Source organism: Lynx canadensis, chromosome B4 (genome assembly GCF_007474595.2).
Source record: "Lynx canadensis isolate LIC74 chromosome B4, mLynCan4.pri.v2, whole genome shotgun sequence".
NCBI classification, from domain to species: domain Eukaryota; kingdom Metazoa; phylum Chordata; class Mammalia; order Carnivora; family Felidae; genus Lynx; species Lynx canadensis.
The window spans coordinates 82,689,179-82,702,396 of NC_044309.1; the positions used below are offsets into that span (position 1 = coordinate 82,689,179).

Sequence of the window (13,218 nt, forward strand, 5' to 3'; positions counted from 1 at the left end):
AGGAGGGAATAAAGGCTGCCTCTTATTTTGCCGTGCACTATATTGCAGAGAGATAGATCCTCTGCTTGAGATTGAAGAAAGTCAGGGTGAACTAGCATGGTCCAGTATGGTGATAAAGAGCTGATAGAAATGATTAAGGACGTTGCAATACATGGAGTTTCACATACTATGAAAAAGTGGTGGCTGAATGCACCAGACAGTTTGAGTTCTCATGGTGAAATCTTCTTTTGAATTCTGGAGGAAGAGGTAGGGCTTATAGAGAAAGGCCTAGAATGGCACTGATAAAGCAGCAGCAACCAAAATAATACTAATAATATCTAACAATAATACAGTGTTTTTTTGTGTTAACTCATTTAACTCTTTCAACAAATCACTGAGCTGTCCTGTTCCCATTTTGAAGATGTGCAGCCAGGTACAGAGAGGTTAATCCACTTGCCCCAAGCCACACAACAAGTAAATAATAAAGTCTGGATTTGAACCGAGGTAATCTGGCCTCAGAATCCATGCTCATGATTTTATGGTGTCCACAAAATTAGGGTTGGGGGCAGAGGAGCTCATGCAGAGAGATTCTTGGAAAGGAAGAAAAGGAAAAGTAGGCAGGGAATTAGCCAGGTAGTCTCATTGATATCAACTAGTGTTCTGACAAATGAAATACATTCTGCACTGTTGCTAAAGAGGAAAATCACGGAAGTCTGAAACATCTCCAGATTTATATGTGAGAGTCTTTGGCACACAACAAGCACAATGGCTGGTTAGGGAAGCCCAGTTTAGCAGACAGCCTAACACTGAGGATTGCTAATCTTCCCTCCTTTTCACACCTGTATCAGGTTTTTATTGTTGCTCTACTGAGGGATAGATGACAGAGTATCATGGCTGGTTGCTTTTGGGTTTCTGGGTTGCAGAGAAACCAATCAGGGGCAGTAGTTGATATTTACATTTCTAATATCCATGCCAGTGGTTAGGGACCCTGTATTTACCCAGATCCCCAGGCAACCAGAAAGGTCAATTCTTGGGCTCCAAACCCTCCTGCTTTCTCCTTGGGGCCCTGTCACTAAGACCTGGGCTGGGGAATGGAATCTGGAGACTGATAATTGGGAGGGAGGAACAAAGGAGGGACACCCTAGTGGGTGCTTAGGCAGAGATTAAACCATCTCTGCTTTCCTGGAGCCCCTGGACATGGCCTACTTCCCCACACCCTCCTTACACCTTTGTTTCCCTTTCCCCTAGCTTCTCCTTTTTCCTCATACTAACATTGCTCCATTCACAAATATAAATAACTTCCCTTGGAGAAGAGCTCACTCTAAATGGGGAGAGGAGGAAGGAAATCTCAGGCTGGGAAGTGGCCAGAGTGACCTCTGACCTCTATATAGTTCATGTAGATAGTCTCAGGACCAAGTGTCCAGGATAGAATGGGTCAATGACTGCACCGTTGGTAAAGAAAAGGCTCGGGAAACACCTATAGAGTCATGTTTGGACTCAGTCATCTCCAGCCCAAGGAGGTAGCTCAGTGAAAACACTTACTTAGCAGAACCCAGCCCTCAGTATTGCTCATCTCCTTGAGACTTCTCCCAGAGAAGACTTTGCCTTTACTCCTCTCAGCCTCATTCGGGTTGTTCCCCATCCTTGCCAGCACTTGTTATTTCTTGTCTTTTTGGCTCCTATATATATATATATATATATATATATATATATATATATATATATAGACTGTATGTATGTGGCTTTGTTTCTGGGCCATTGATTCTGTTCCATTGATCTATTATGTCTGTTTTTATGCCAGTAACATACATCTTTGATTACCATAGCTTTGTAGGATAGTTTGAAACCAGGACGTGTGATGCCTCCAACTTTGTTCTTCTTTCTCAGAATTACATTGGCTATTTAGGGGTCTCTTGTGCTTCCCTAAGAATTTTAGGATTCTTTTTCTACTTCTGTGAAAATGCCATTAGAATTTTGATAGGGATTGCATTTGTTTATTTATTTTTTATTTTTTTGTTTTTGTTTTTGATAGGGATTGCCTTTAATCTGTAGATGGCTTTGGGTAGTATGGGCATTCCAACAATATTCTTTTTTTTTAAAATTTATTGCTTTAAGCAATCTCCACACCCAATGTGGAGCTCAGACTCATGACCCCCAGACCAAGAGTTACATGCTCTTCTGACTGAGCCCTGTCACTAAGACAGGTGCCAGGTGCCCCAACAATATTAATTCTTCTGATCCATGAACATGGGATGTCTGTCCATTTATTTGTGTATTCTATTTCTTTCATCAAAGTCTTATGGTTTTCATTGTACAGATCTTTTACCTCTTTGCTTAAATTTATTCCTAAGTATTTTATTGTTTTTTGATGATATTGTAAAGTGAGTTTGTTTTCTTTATTTCTTTTTCAGGTAGTTCATTATTAGTGCATAGAAATGCAACTGATTTTTATATGTTGATTTTTTTTATCCTGCAATTTTACTGAATTTGTTTATTCCAACAGTTTTTTGGTGGAGTCTAGGATCTGCTGTATATGTTGAACCGTCCTTGCATTCCAGGGATTTGAAACTGGAAGTCATCCTAGGACTCCCCCATCTAATCACTAGGTCCTAGGACATCTGCCTCTTGTATATTCTAAGTCCTCCCTTCCTCCTCAAACCCACTGCATGGCCAACTCTTTCATCTGCATGTCTTCGTTCAGATGTTGCTTTCTCCATGAGGCCTACTCTGACCACTGTATTTAATGCTACAAACTATCCTTCCTCCAGTACTTTTGATGCCCTTTATTCTGCTCTTCCTATTTTTTCCAAAGTGCATACACTCTTCTAACATGTTTATTATGTCTATAGTTTATTTTATTTATTTATTTACTTACTCACTTACTTACTTACAGTGAGTGCACACACACGAGCAGGGGAGGGGCAGAGGGAGAGAGAGAATCCAAGCTGGCTCCATGCTTAGCGTGGAGCCCAACATGGGGCCCCATCTCACCACCGTGAGATCATGACCTGAGCTAAAATCAACAGTCAGACACTTAACCAGCTGAGCCACTGAGGCTCCCCTGTTTTACTTATTTAAAAGCTTTATTGAGATATAATTCACATATATAGTTCATACATTTAAAGTATACAATTCAGTTGCTCTTAATATATTCACAGGGTTGTGTGATCATCACCAAAATCAATTTTAGAATTTTTTTTTTTAATTTTTTTTTTTTTTTTTCTTTTTCAACGTGTATTTATTTTTGGGACAGAGAGAGACAGAGCATGAACAGGGGAGGGGCAGAGAGAGAGGGAGACACAGTATCAGAAACAGGCTCCAGGCTCTGAGCCATCAGCCCAGAGCCCGACGCGGGGCTCGAACTCACAGACCGCGAGATCGTGACCTGGCTGAAGTCGGACGCTTAACCGACTGCGCCACCCAGGCGCCCCAATTTTAGAATATTTTTATCATCCTAAAAAGAATTCCCTTACTCTAGCATTCACCCTCCATTTCCTCCAAATTTCTTCAACCCATCCCTAGGCAGCTACTCACCTACTCTTTGTCTCTATAGATTTGCCTCTTCTGGAAATTTCATGTAAATTGAATCATATTGTACAATATGTGGTCTTTTGCAGCTGATTTCTTTCACTGAGCATAATGTTTTCAAGGTTCCAAAGCAACTGCACCATTTTATGTTTTCACCAGCAGTGAATGAGGAGTGAGCACTTAATGCAGTGCCTGGCACATAGTGGGTGCTCAATAAATGTTTATTGAATGTATGGATAAGAAAATGTAGGACACAATCTACATTTTTTAGCATGCCATCCAACAGCTTTCCTGATCAGGTCTCTACCTATTTTTTTCCAGCATTGTCTCTTGCTATTCCATGGCCTCTAGCCTTATAAACCTCTTTGCCTTCTTACATCCTGTTCCTGCTGCCTGGGGTATCCTTCTTGTCCTTCTGCTTTGTGTGCTGAGCTTCTGTTCACCTCTAACAATATGTCTTCCCTTAATCCTTTGGCAAAAATAGGTGCTTTCTCTTGTTGTCTTCTCCACATTTTCTTAATAATTTGTTTCTATTTTGGGGTACCTGGGTGGCTCAGTTGGTTGAGCATTCGACTTTGGCTCAGGTCATGATCTCATGGTTAGTGAATTCGAGCCCTACATTGTGCTTGCTGCTGTCAAAGCAGAGCCTGCTTCTGATTCTCTGTTCCCCTCTCTCTGCCCCTCCCCCACTCATGCTCTCTCTTTTGTTGTGTGTGCACGCTCTCTCTCACAAAAATGAATAAACATTAAAAAAAAAGCATGTCATCTTGAAGACAACCTCATGTTTATTTAAAAAATAATAATTTGTTTCTATTTCTACATCCCCTACTAGTTCTGTGAGCTTCTTAAGGATTGGCACTCTGGCACTCTTCTACTCATCTGTGTATCCTCAGTGCTTACCCAGGGCATGGCACACATTTAATAAATGTCTGTTTCAATGAACAAGTAGAGGAAATAGCAAGAGCAATACCCCAGAGGCAGAAATACACTGGTAAGTTTGAGAAACAATAAGTTTTCTAACTTGATTTGTTAAGAAACAAAATTCAACTGAGTAAATTTGAGGATTTAATTGATTTTATTAAATGATTCATGAATTGGGTAGTATCCCATTTAGCAAGTAGAGGGGAGCTGTACTGAGCTGTTTCCTTGGAAAAAGAAAGATTTCTAAAGGCAGTGAGAGTGCATTAAAAAAAAAATATTAGTAAGGAATGTATTATTTAGGCAGGATTGCCCTCCTAAGGGGAAAGGGTCTATGGGGGATTATCTCCTAATGTTGACCAGGAAATTCAATTTTGGCTGGTTAAAGTTACATTCCCAGGGAGGTTGAAACTGTAGTTAGCTTAGGTATTAAATCTTGGTATACAGACATGGGGCCTTAACATAAGTGACTCCATTTGGGGCCTGTGGTTTTCTTTTTAAAATTACCCCCTCTTGATCAGACTCTCAGTTTAAGTGAGACATGATAAAAAAAAATTTTTTTTGAGATATGATAAAAATTTAAAGCATTAGCACCACTCTCAGCTACCATTCTGTAGTTTTCATAGCTATTAAGAAACAAAATTCAACCCAGTAAATTTGAAGATCTAATTGACTTTATTAAATGATTCATGAATCAGGCATCATCCCATTTAGCAAGTAGAGGGGAGCTCTGAGGAGTTATACAAAATGGGAGGTTCTTATAGGAAGGAGAGTGAAGCAAGAAAGTTATTAGTAAAAGAAAAGGATTGTTCTAGGCAAGGTTGCTTTCCCTTAGGGGGAAGAATAAGGGATCTTACCATGCAAATTACCCCATTTTCCTTTGGGGGATGGAAAAGGCCCAAGTGGCAGGCTCATAGGTGCTGATTGCAAAATTCCTGACTCACTGGTTGAGCCTATATTTCTCGGGGAGGATGAAATTACAATTAAATTAAGTATTAAGCCCTGGTTTGGGGACTTGACCTACGTGACACCATTTTGGGCCTGTGGTTTTCTTTCTTTCTTTCTTTCTTTCTTTCTTTCTTTCTTTCTTTCTTTCTCTCTTTCTCTCTTTCTCTCTTTCTCTCTTTCTCTCTCTCTCTCTCTCTCTCTTTCTTTTACGCTCCATGCTGGGCATGGTACTTGAACTCAGGAACAAAGTGGAGCTTGAACTCATGACCCTGTGATCAAGACCTGAGCTGAGATCAAGAGTTGGTTGCCCCCGGGGCGCCTGGGTGGCTCAGTCAGTTGGGCGTCTGACTTCAGCTCAGGTCACGATCTCACGGTTCGTGAGTTTGAGCCCCGCATCAGGCTCTGGGCTGATGGCTCAGAGCCTGGAGCCTGCTTCCGATTCTGTGTCTCCCTCTCTCTCTGCCCCTCCCCCATTCATGCTCTGTCTCTCTCTGTCTCAAAAATAAATAAACATTAAAAAAAAAAAAAAAGAGTTGGTTGCCCCCCTGAGCCACCCCAGGTGTCCTTGTGGTTTTGTCTTTTCTTTTTCTTCTTCTTTCTTTTTTTTTTTTTTTTGTTAATGTTTATTTTGTTTTGAGAGAGAAAGAGAGCCGTGTGCACATGCATGAGTAGGGGAGGGGCAGAGAGAAAGAGGAGAGATTCCCAAGCAAGTTCCAAGCTGTCCTCGAGTAGCCCTATGGGCTCAAACTCACGAACCATGAGATCATGACCTAAGCTGAAATCAAGAGCTGGACACCTAACCAACTGAGCCACCCAGGTGCCCCCGTTTTCTTTTTAAAACAGCTTTTGTTGATCTTTTGTTATTCAAAGGTCATGACATGTTTTTGCCTAATCTGAGATATCCACAAGTTACAACTTCAGGTTCACAATTTTTGGGTCAGTTATCCTCTTTGTTCTTTTTCTGATGTTCTAGTCTTAAGGAGATTATTTGGTTGGTGGTCAGTGGCTGTGAACATACATTTAAAACTTTTTTTTTTTTAATGTTTGTTTATTTTTGAAGGAGAGCAAGGCAGAGCATGAGCAGGGGAAGAGCGGAGAGAGAGGGAGACACAGAATTCGAAGCAGGCTCCAGGCTCTGAGCTGTCAGCACAGAGCCCAACGTGGGGCTCAAACTCACAAACTGTGAGATCATGACCTGAGCAGAAGTCGGTGCTTAACTGACTGAGCCACCCAGGTGCCCCGCATTTAAAACTTTTGAGGGAATACAACACACCAGGGAGATTATTAGGATTATTATAATTCCCAGTGTTTGAAGTGTACTTTGAAGCCATGGTCCCCAAGATCCAAACCAATCAAAATCAAATAAATCAAACAAAGACCCAATGGAAGGAGTCACCTTTTTGAGCCAAGTGGCTTATTCAGTGATCTTATGTAACTGAGTTTTAACCTTCCCAGAAGTGTTAATCCAGGTATAGCACATGGTGTTGGCCACAGCAGAGACACCTTGTTCAGCTAACAGATATCAAGGGCTATCCTATTATGAAGAACAACTTTGACTAGAGAGTCTAAGGATCCTTGTTGGGCAGCTATTGTTTTAGCAAAATTCTGCAATATCTTCAAGAGTTAGGGAGAAGTTTCTGATCATATTCTCATTTATATTTACTCCTAAACAGGAAAGTAAGGCCCTCCAAAAAAAGTGAGTCCTAAGACATGAATGCCTCCGGGTAGGTTTTTTCTAATTTGGTAATGACAGTCCAAGGAAACTGACCAATGAGATGTCTTGTTTCACTTGTGAAAATTTAGGGACACAGATAACCTAAGAGGCATTGCCCAGCTGTGTGCCAGCTATCTAGGCATTGTAGCCCCATGGATAATGATAACTACCACGGACAAAGGCAAACCCTGACAAGGCACAAACCAATTCCACTAAGGTGGCACTGTAAATGGACAGGTAGGAGATTTTGATGACAAATCCAGTAGTCTGAAAGGCAAAGGTTTTCACTCCTAGCCATGGCCCAGGAGATGTGGATGATAGTGTTGTCTTTCCAGGTGAGTGCCAGAGTAAAGGAAAGAAAGGGAAGAAGAAAGGGTTTTGTATTTAAAGTATGAAGTCTTGATCTGGCATCTTGGGAGGAAGCAGTCTACCTCAATGTCAGCTACTTCTCTTCCTAGTCACTTTGATTTGGAAGTCTCCAGTGCCTGGGTAGGACCAGATGTCAGGTGGGACCTTATTCAGCTATGAGATACATGTCCAACGTTTAATTCCCTGAAGTTTGGCTGCCATCTGGGTAGCGAAGAGGACGTGATGTAGTCACTTCTAAGGAGGTTCAAAGGCAGTTTGAACTTTTCTCTTTTCTTTTTCTTTTACCTGTTTTTCTCTTTTCTCTTACCTGTTCCAAACCAGAAGGGTGGGAGAAAATTGGAAACATTAATTTGGAGAGTTGTAGCCAGATTTTTGAGGAGACTAGAAGAATTTAGGATCCGGTCCAATTTACAGGTATATAACAGAACCTCAAAGACAATTAACCAGATTAGAATCTGGTTACAAAGATGTAAGCATAATTTCCTCTCTCCAAAACTACCCTCATTTTTTAAATAGTAAAATTAATTTGTTTGCATTAAACTTTGCCTGATTATTTATGTAAGTGCAGCAAGAATGAATAGTGAGTGACTATATAGGCTCTTTGTAAAATTGCTTTGCTGGAAACTTGTAAGCAAGGTGCCACGTTGATTTTGTTTAAGGGTCTTTATTGACTCTGTAAAGTTACCCTTTGTTCCTTCAAACTGTCTAGTCATTTTGGAGTCCATGCCCATCTCTTTAAAATACGACATTCCAGGGGCGCCTGGGTGGCGCAGTCGGTTAAGCGTCCGACTTCAGCCAGGTCACGATCTCGCGGTCCGGGAGTTCGAGCCCCGCGTCGGGCTCTGGGCTGATGGCTCAGAGCCTGGAGCCTGTTTCCGATTCTGTGTCTCCCTCTCTCTCTGCTCCTCCCCCGTTCATGCTCTGTCTCTCTCTGTCCCAAAAATAAATAAACGTTGAAAAAAAAAATTAAAAAAAAAAAATAAAATACGACATTCCAGGAGCACCTGAGTGGCTCAGTCTGTTGAGCGTCTGACTTCGGCTCAGGTCCTGATCTCGCATTCGTGGTTTTGAGCCCTATATGGGGCTCTGTGCTGACAGCTCAGAGCCTGGAGCCTGCTTTGGATTCTGCGTCTTCCTCTCTCTCTGCCCTTTCCCTACTTGCACTCTGTCTCTTAAAAAATAAAATTAAAAAAATGTTAAAAAAATATGACATTCCAGTTAAAGCTTTGGTAATATAACCAATGTTTCTAACTATGTCCTGTTAAAAGGAGAACAGATTCTCACTGAATTTATGTAAATAGCTAGTTATTTTGTCATGAAAAGAATACTCAAGAGTTTTTGGAGGGATTGGGTAGGGAGAGAAAGTAAATGTTTAATCTTTGTTCACAAAGTTATATATTACCAAATTGTTGATAGTTTAAAAATGAAATATGAAAAAGAAAAATTTAAAACAAATTTTTAAATGTTTATTTATTTATTTTGAGAGAGAGAGAGAGAGGAGCACGAGCAGGGGAGGGGCAGAGAGAGAGAGAGAGAGAGAGAGAATCCCAAGCTAGCTCCATGTTGCCAGTGCAGAGTCTGATGGAGGGCTCGAAGTCACAGCTTGAGGTCATGACCCGAGCTGAAATCAAGAGTTGGACACTCAACTGACTAAGCCACCCAGGTGCCCCTTAAAAAAAATTTTTTTTTAATGTTTATTTATTTTTGAGAGAGAGAGAGAGAGAGTGTGGGGGCGGGGGGGAGGGCACGCAGAGAGAGAAGGAGACACAGAATCCGAAGCAGGCTCCAGGCTCTGAGCTGTCAGCACAGAGCCCGATGCAGGGCTCAAACCCATGAATCGTGAGATCGTGACTTGAGCTGAAGTCGGATGCTTAACTGACAGAGCCATCCAGGTGACCAGGCGGCCCTTAAAAAGCAAAATTTTAGAGAACCAGTGATGTTTTATTTATTGTATTGTATTGTATTTTCATTTCATTTCATTTCACTTTATTTTATTTTATTTAATCTATTTTTGAGAGAGAGAGAAAATGAGAGCAGGAAAGGGGCAGAGAGAGAGGGAGACACAGAATCTAAAACAGGCTTCAGGTTCTGAGCTGTCAGCACAGAGCCAGATGCAGGGCTCGAACTGGTGAACTATAAGATCATGACCTGAGCCAAAGTAGGATGCTCATCTGACTGGCCACCCAGGTGCCCCCGTTTTAAACAAGAGTCATAAAAATTATAATCCTCTTTCTCAGTTCATTTAGTCCTGTGTTATTAATTCCTATTCTGTTTGAATACAGTTTTTCCGCTAGTTTTGGAAATTCTTACCCAGTTCAGTTGTATGATCTAAAAGTTATCAGAAATCTATATTCTGGAGTACTTGTTAGATTCCTTTTCATGAACTTCTCTGAAGGTAAAACACATTTGCAGGAAGCGTTTGTAAAAACAACTGAGTAAAACAGTAACTATGTGTAAATGTCTTAAAAAGGTCATGGTTAAAGGTCTGATTAGAGTTCATTACAATGTGACTGACAATGAAATTTGGTTATTTCTGTTACACAACACTTCAAGATAATAACTAGAATTACAAGTGATAGCATATTCTAGGACATATCAAATTTCTAGGTTTCATACAATTTGTAGAACACTTATTTACATAACATGTATCTACATAAATATAATCAAGGAAGGTTTAGCATCACTTATTTTACAACACTTCCCGTGAAGTCTAACATACCAAATAAACCTAATTGGTTTCATATTTCTCTTTTATGAGGAGAACAAATCTTTTAAAATGTTCTAGGGACCTTTAGGAAAACTTAAATGTTTGCGGTCAAAAGACTTCTTTAGAATTTGATTTTGGAAAGTTTGTCAAAAGATATCAGAGAGACTTTAAAACGCTTGGTCAAATAGGATCATAGGTCATTGTGAAACAATACTCAGTTATCCATTTAACCAAAGTGACATTAGGACTTTGTGGACAAATGCAGAAAGTTAAATAGTTGTAAAAAGCCTTGACTCTTTTAACATTAAAAAAACTCAGTTTTTTTTCTTCTGAGTAATGAAAGATCTGATAAAGGTAAAACATAGAACCTTTGTTTCTCTAGGCAAATTACATTAAAGGTAAAGATAAACCTTTTTTACAGTGTTTTATTAAGGACAGACCAATAATCTAAGAAAACCATCCTTTTAACAGAGGAAAACCAAAATCCTAATTTTGCACCAGTATACTCTTGACATTAAAACTCAGTCTTAAACAAATTCTTTTAATCTTAGCTAGCTTGACCACACATTAAACTTCCTTGTCAATGATTCCTTTTCCACAAACCTTTTACAACTTCTGTTGTAGCAAATACTCGATGCCCAGGAAGAGACAAGCGACATGCACTTGGGGAATCAGGGAAGACTGATTATTTCACACAGGTGCCAGCCTAGCAGAGTCGCCTCCAAAGGCTGAGCCCTGAGCCTTGGTGTCAGCCTCTTTGTGGGTGGGATTGCAGGGGCTCAAGAGGAAAAAAAAAAAAGAAAAAAGGGAGGAGCCATTTACCAGTTGTGCTGTGAGGGCAGTTGGTGGATGCAGGAAGAAAGCAAGATTACAGAAGCCAAAAACAAGTAAGGGGCGTATCCGGCCTTGGACATCTGGCTGGCCCCTTTTATCTTGCTTTTACCAGCTTTCCTTCTCACTTCCTTTTTTACACAATTAAAAAAAAAAAGTTCTACGACGTTTTCTTTTCTTTTACATTCAGATTTTGTCCTAAGTTTTCTGCCCTTAAATAACCAGCATCCCATCTAGCAAGCAGAGGGGAGCTTCACTGAGCTTCAGTAAAGGAAAGGTTTTACAAGGCAGAGAGAGGGCATTGCGTGAAGAGAAATGTATTATAAAAAGGAAAGTATTGTCTAGGCAAGGTTGCCCTTCTGAGGAGGAATGCGTCTATCAGAGGATTACTTCCAAGAAATCCAGTTTGGCTGGTTAAAGATTACATTCCGGCAGGAGTGGGGGGAGTTCAAACTGCAGGTGATGTATTAAGTCTTGGTTTACAGATTTGGGGCATTAATGTAAGTGACTCCATTTTGGGCTTGTGATTTTCTATTTAACAACTGCAAACTGGCCTTTGTGAGTTGGATTATAGATGCAGGGCCTAAAATCATCTGGTGAAGGGATTATACTTTCTCTGGTGGGCCCCTGGGGAATGCTGAAGGGGAATGACATGGCTAAGACCGGGCCTGAGAAAAGTTAACCCAGCAGTGGTGTGTAGAATGAACTGGAAAGTAGGAGACAAATTAAGAGGAGGCTTTAGGGGTGCCTGGGTGGCTCAGTCGGTTAAGTGTCCGACTTCAGCTCAGGTCATGATCTCACAGTTCGTGGATTCGAGCCCCGCGTCAGGCTCTGTGCTGACAGCTTGGAGCCTGGAGCCTGCTTTGGATTCTGTGTCTCCCTCTCTCTCTGCCCCTCCCCCACTCATGCTCTGTCTCTCTCAAAAATAAAGATTAAAAAAAAATTTAAGAGGAGGCTTTAGGCCAGATGAGAAGAGTGAAAGTAAAATCCCAGGTAGAGTGTAAGAAAGGGCAGAGGAGTGAGAAATAGTATTAAAGAATCTGTAAGGTTTGGTTTCCTTTCCAACCAAGGTCCAGCAGAATAGCTCCCACAAAGAAGGGTGGTGAGAAGAAGGAGGGTTGTTCTGTCATCAAGGAGGTAGTGACCAGAGAACACACCATTCACGTTCACAAGTGCATCCACGGAATGGATTGCACGAAGTGTGCCCCTCAGGCGCTCAAAGAGATCTGGAAATTTGCCATGAGGAGATAGGAGCTCCAGATGTGCATGTTGACAACCAGGCTTAACAAAGCTCTCTGGGCTAAAGGACTAAGGAATGTGGGCTAAAGGAATAAGGAATTGTTGCATCCACACGACTCCTGAAACAGAATGCTTCGGGCACCAGTGACAGTCACAACAAAGTTTATTGCAATGAGAGGCAAGGCCAACCCGATCGGGACCAACACTCTTGACCAGAGTGCGGCCTCGAACAGCCAGGGTACAGAGTTTTTATAGCCGACCACATCATCTTATCATCACCTGGGAACAGAACAAAGAAATAGTCCCCAGATGGGGGTGGAAACAGTTCAGACCTTCTGCGGTTAAGCCGCAGCCAGTTGACCTCCTTGACCCTGCCTCTGGCCCACCTTCTCAAAGTTCTCAACATGCCCTTGCCCCGATCCAATCAAACACCAATCCAGTTGATTTCCCTTGAACTTTTGTTCCCTTGATTGATAGGACAAGGCTGTTATCTCTTAACCTACAGTGTCAAAACAAAGCTGTTATTTCCCAAGGCTACAGGTTAGCTCTACACCACAATTTAACCTTTACAGAATGTTCCATACCATATCTATGCGTGGTTGTCCAGAAAACATAATGAGGATGAAGATTCACCAAACAAGCTCTATATGTTGGTTACCTGTGTACCTGTCACCACTTTCAAAAATCTATAGTTAATGTGTATGAGAACTGGTCACTGATGGTCAAATAAAGGTATAAAATTGCCAAAAAAAAGAGAAATCTGTAGGGTTTGGAAAGTGACTGAATGTGAAACGTGAGGAAGATGGAGGAGCCAAAGACTGGGCAAGGCTTTGCAGCCAGGTGCTAGGCAGGTCAGGTTGAGTAGTGCTGTCTTGGCTTACACTTGCTTCTATGTGTGTTTGTGGAATTAGATACTTTCTAAATATCTACAGAGCGGGGCATCTGGGTGGCTCAGTTGGTTAAGCATCTGACTTCCGCTCAGGTC

At 41.3% G+C, this 13,218-nt stretch overlaps 1 protein-coding gene across 3 annotated transcripts in view; it reads left to right on the top strand.

Moving 5' to 3' along the window:
• HSD17B6 (hydroxysteroid 17-beta dehydrogenase 6) overlaps positions 1-13,218 on the top strand; it is a 49,481-nt gene that overhangs the window by 12,829 nt on the left and 23,434 nt on the right. Inside the window, exon 1 of one of the 3 annotated variants that reach the window (XM_030322953.1) lies at positions 4,340-4,498. The exons of the other annotated variants lie outside the window; for them this stretch is intronic. The gene's annotated coding sequence lies outside the window, so the exon portion shown is untranslated. Of the gene's footprint in view, positions 1-4,339; positions 4,499-13,218 lie in introns of those variants that run through there. 3 annotated transcript variants of the gene reach the window in all.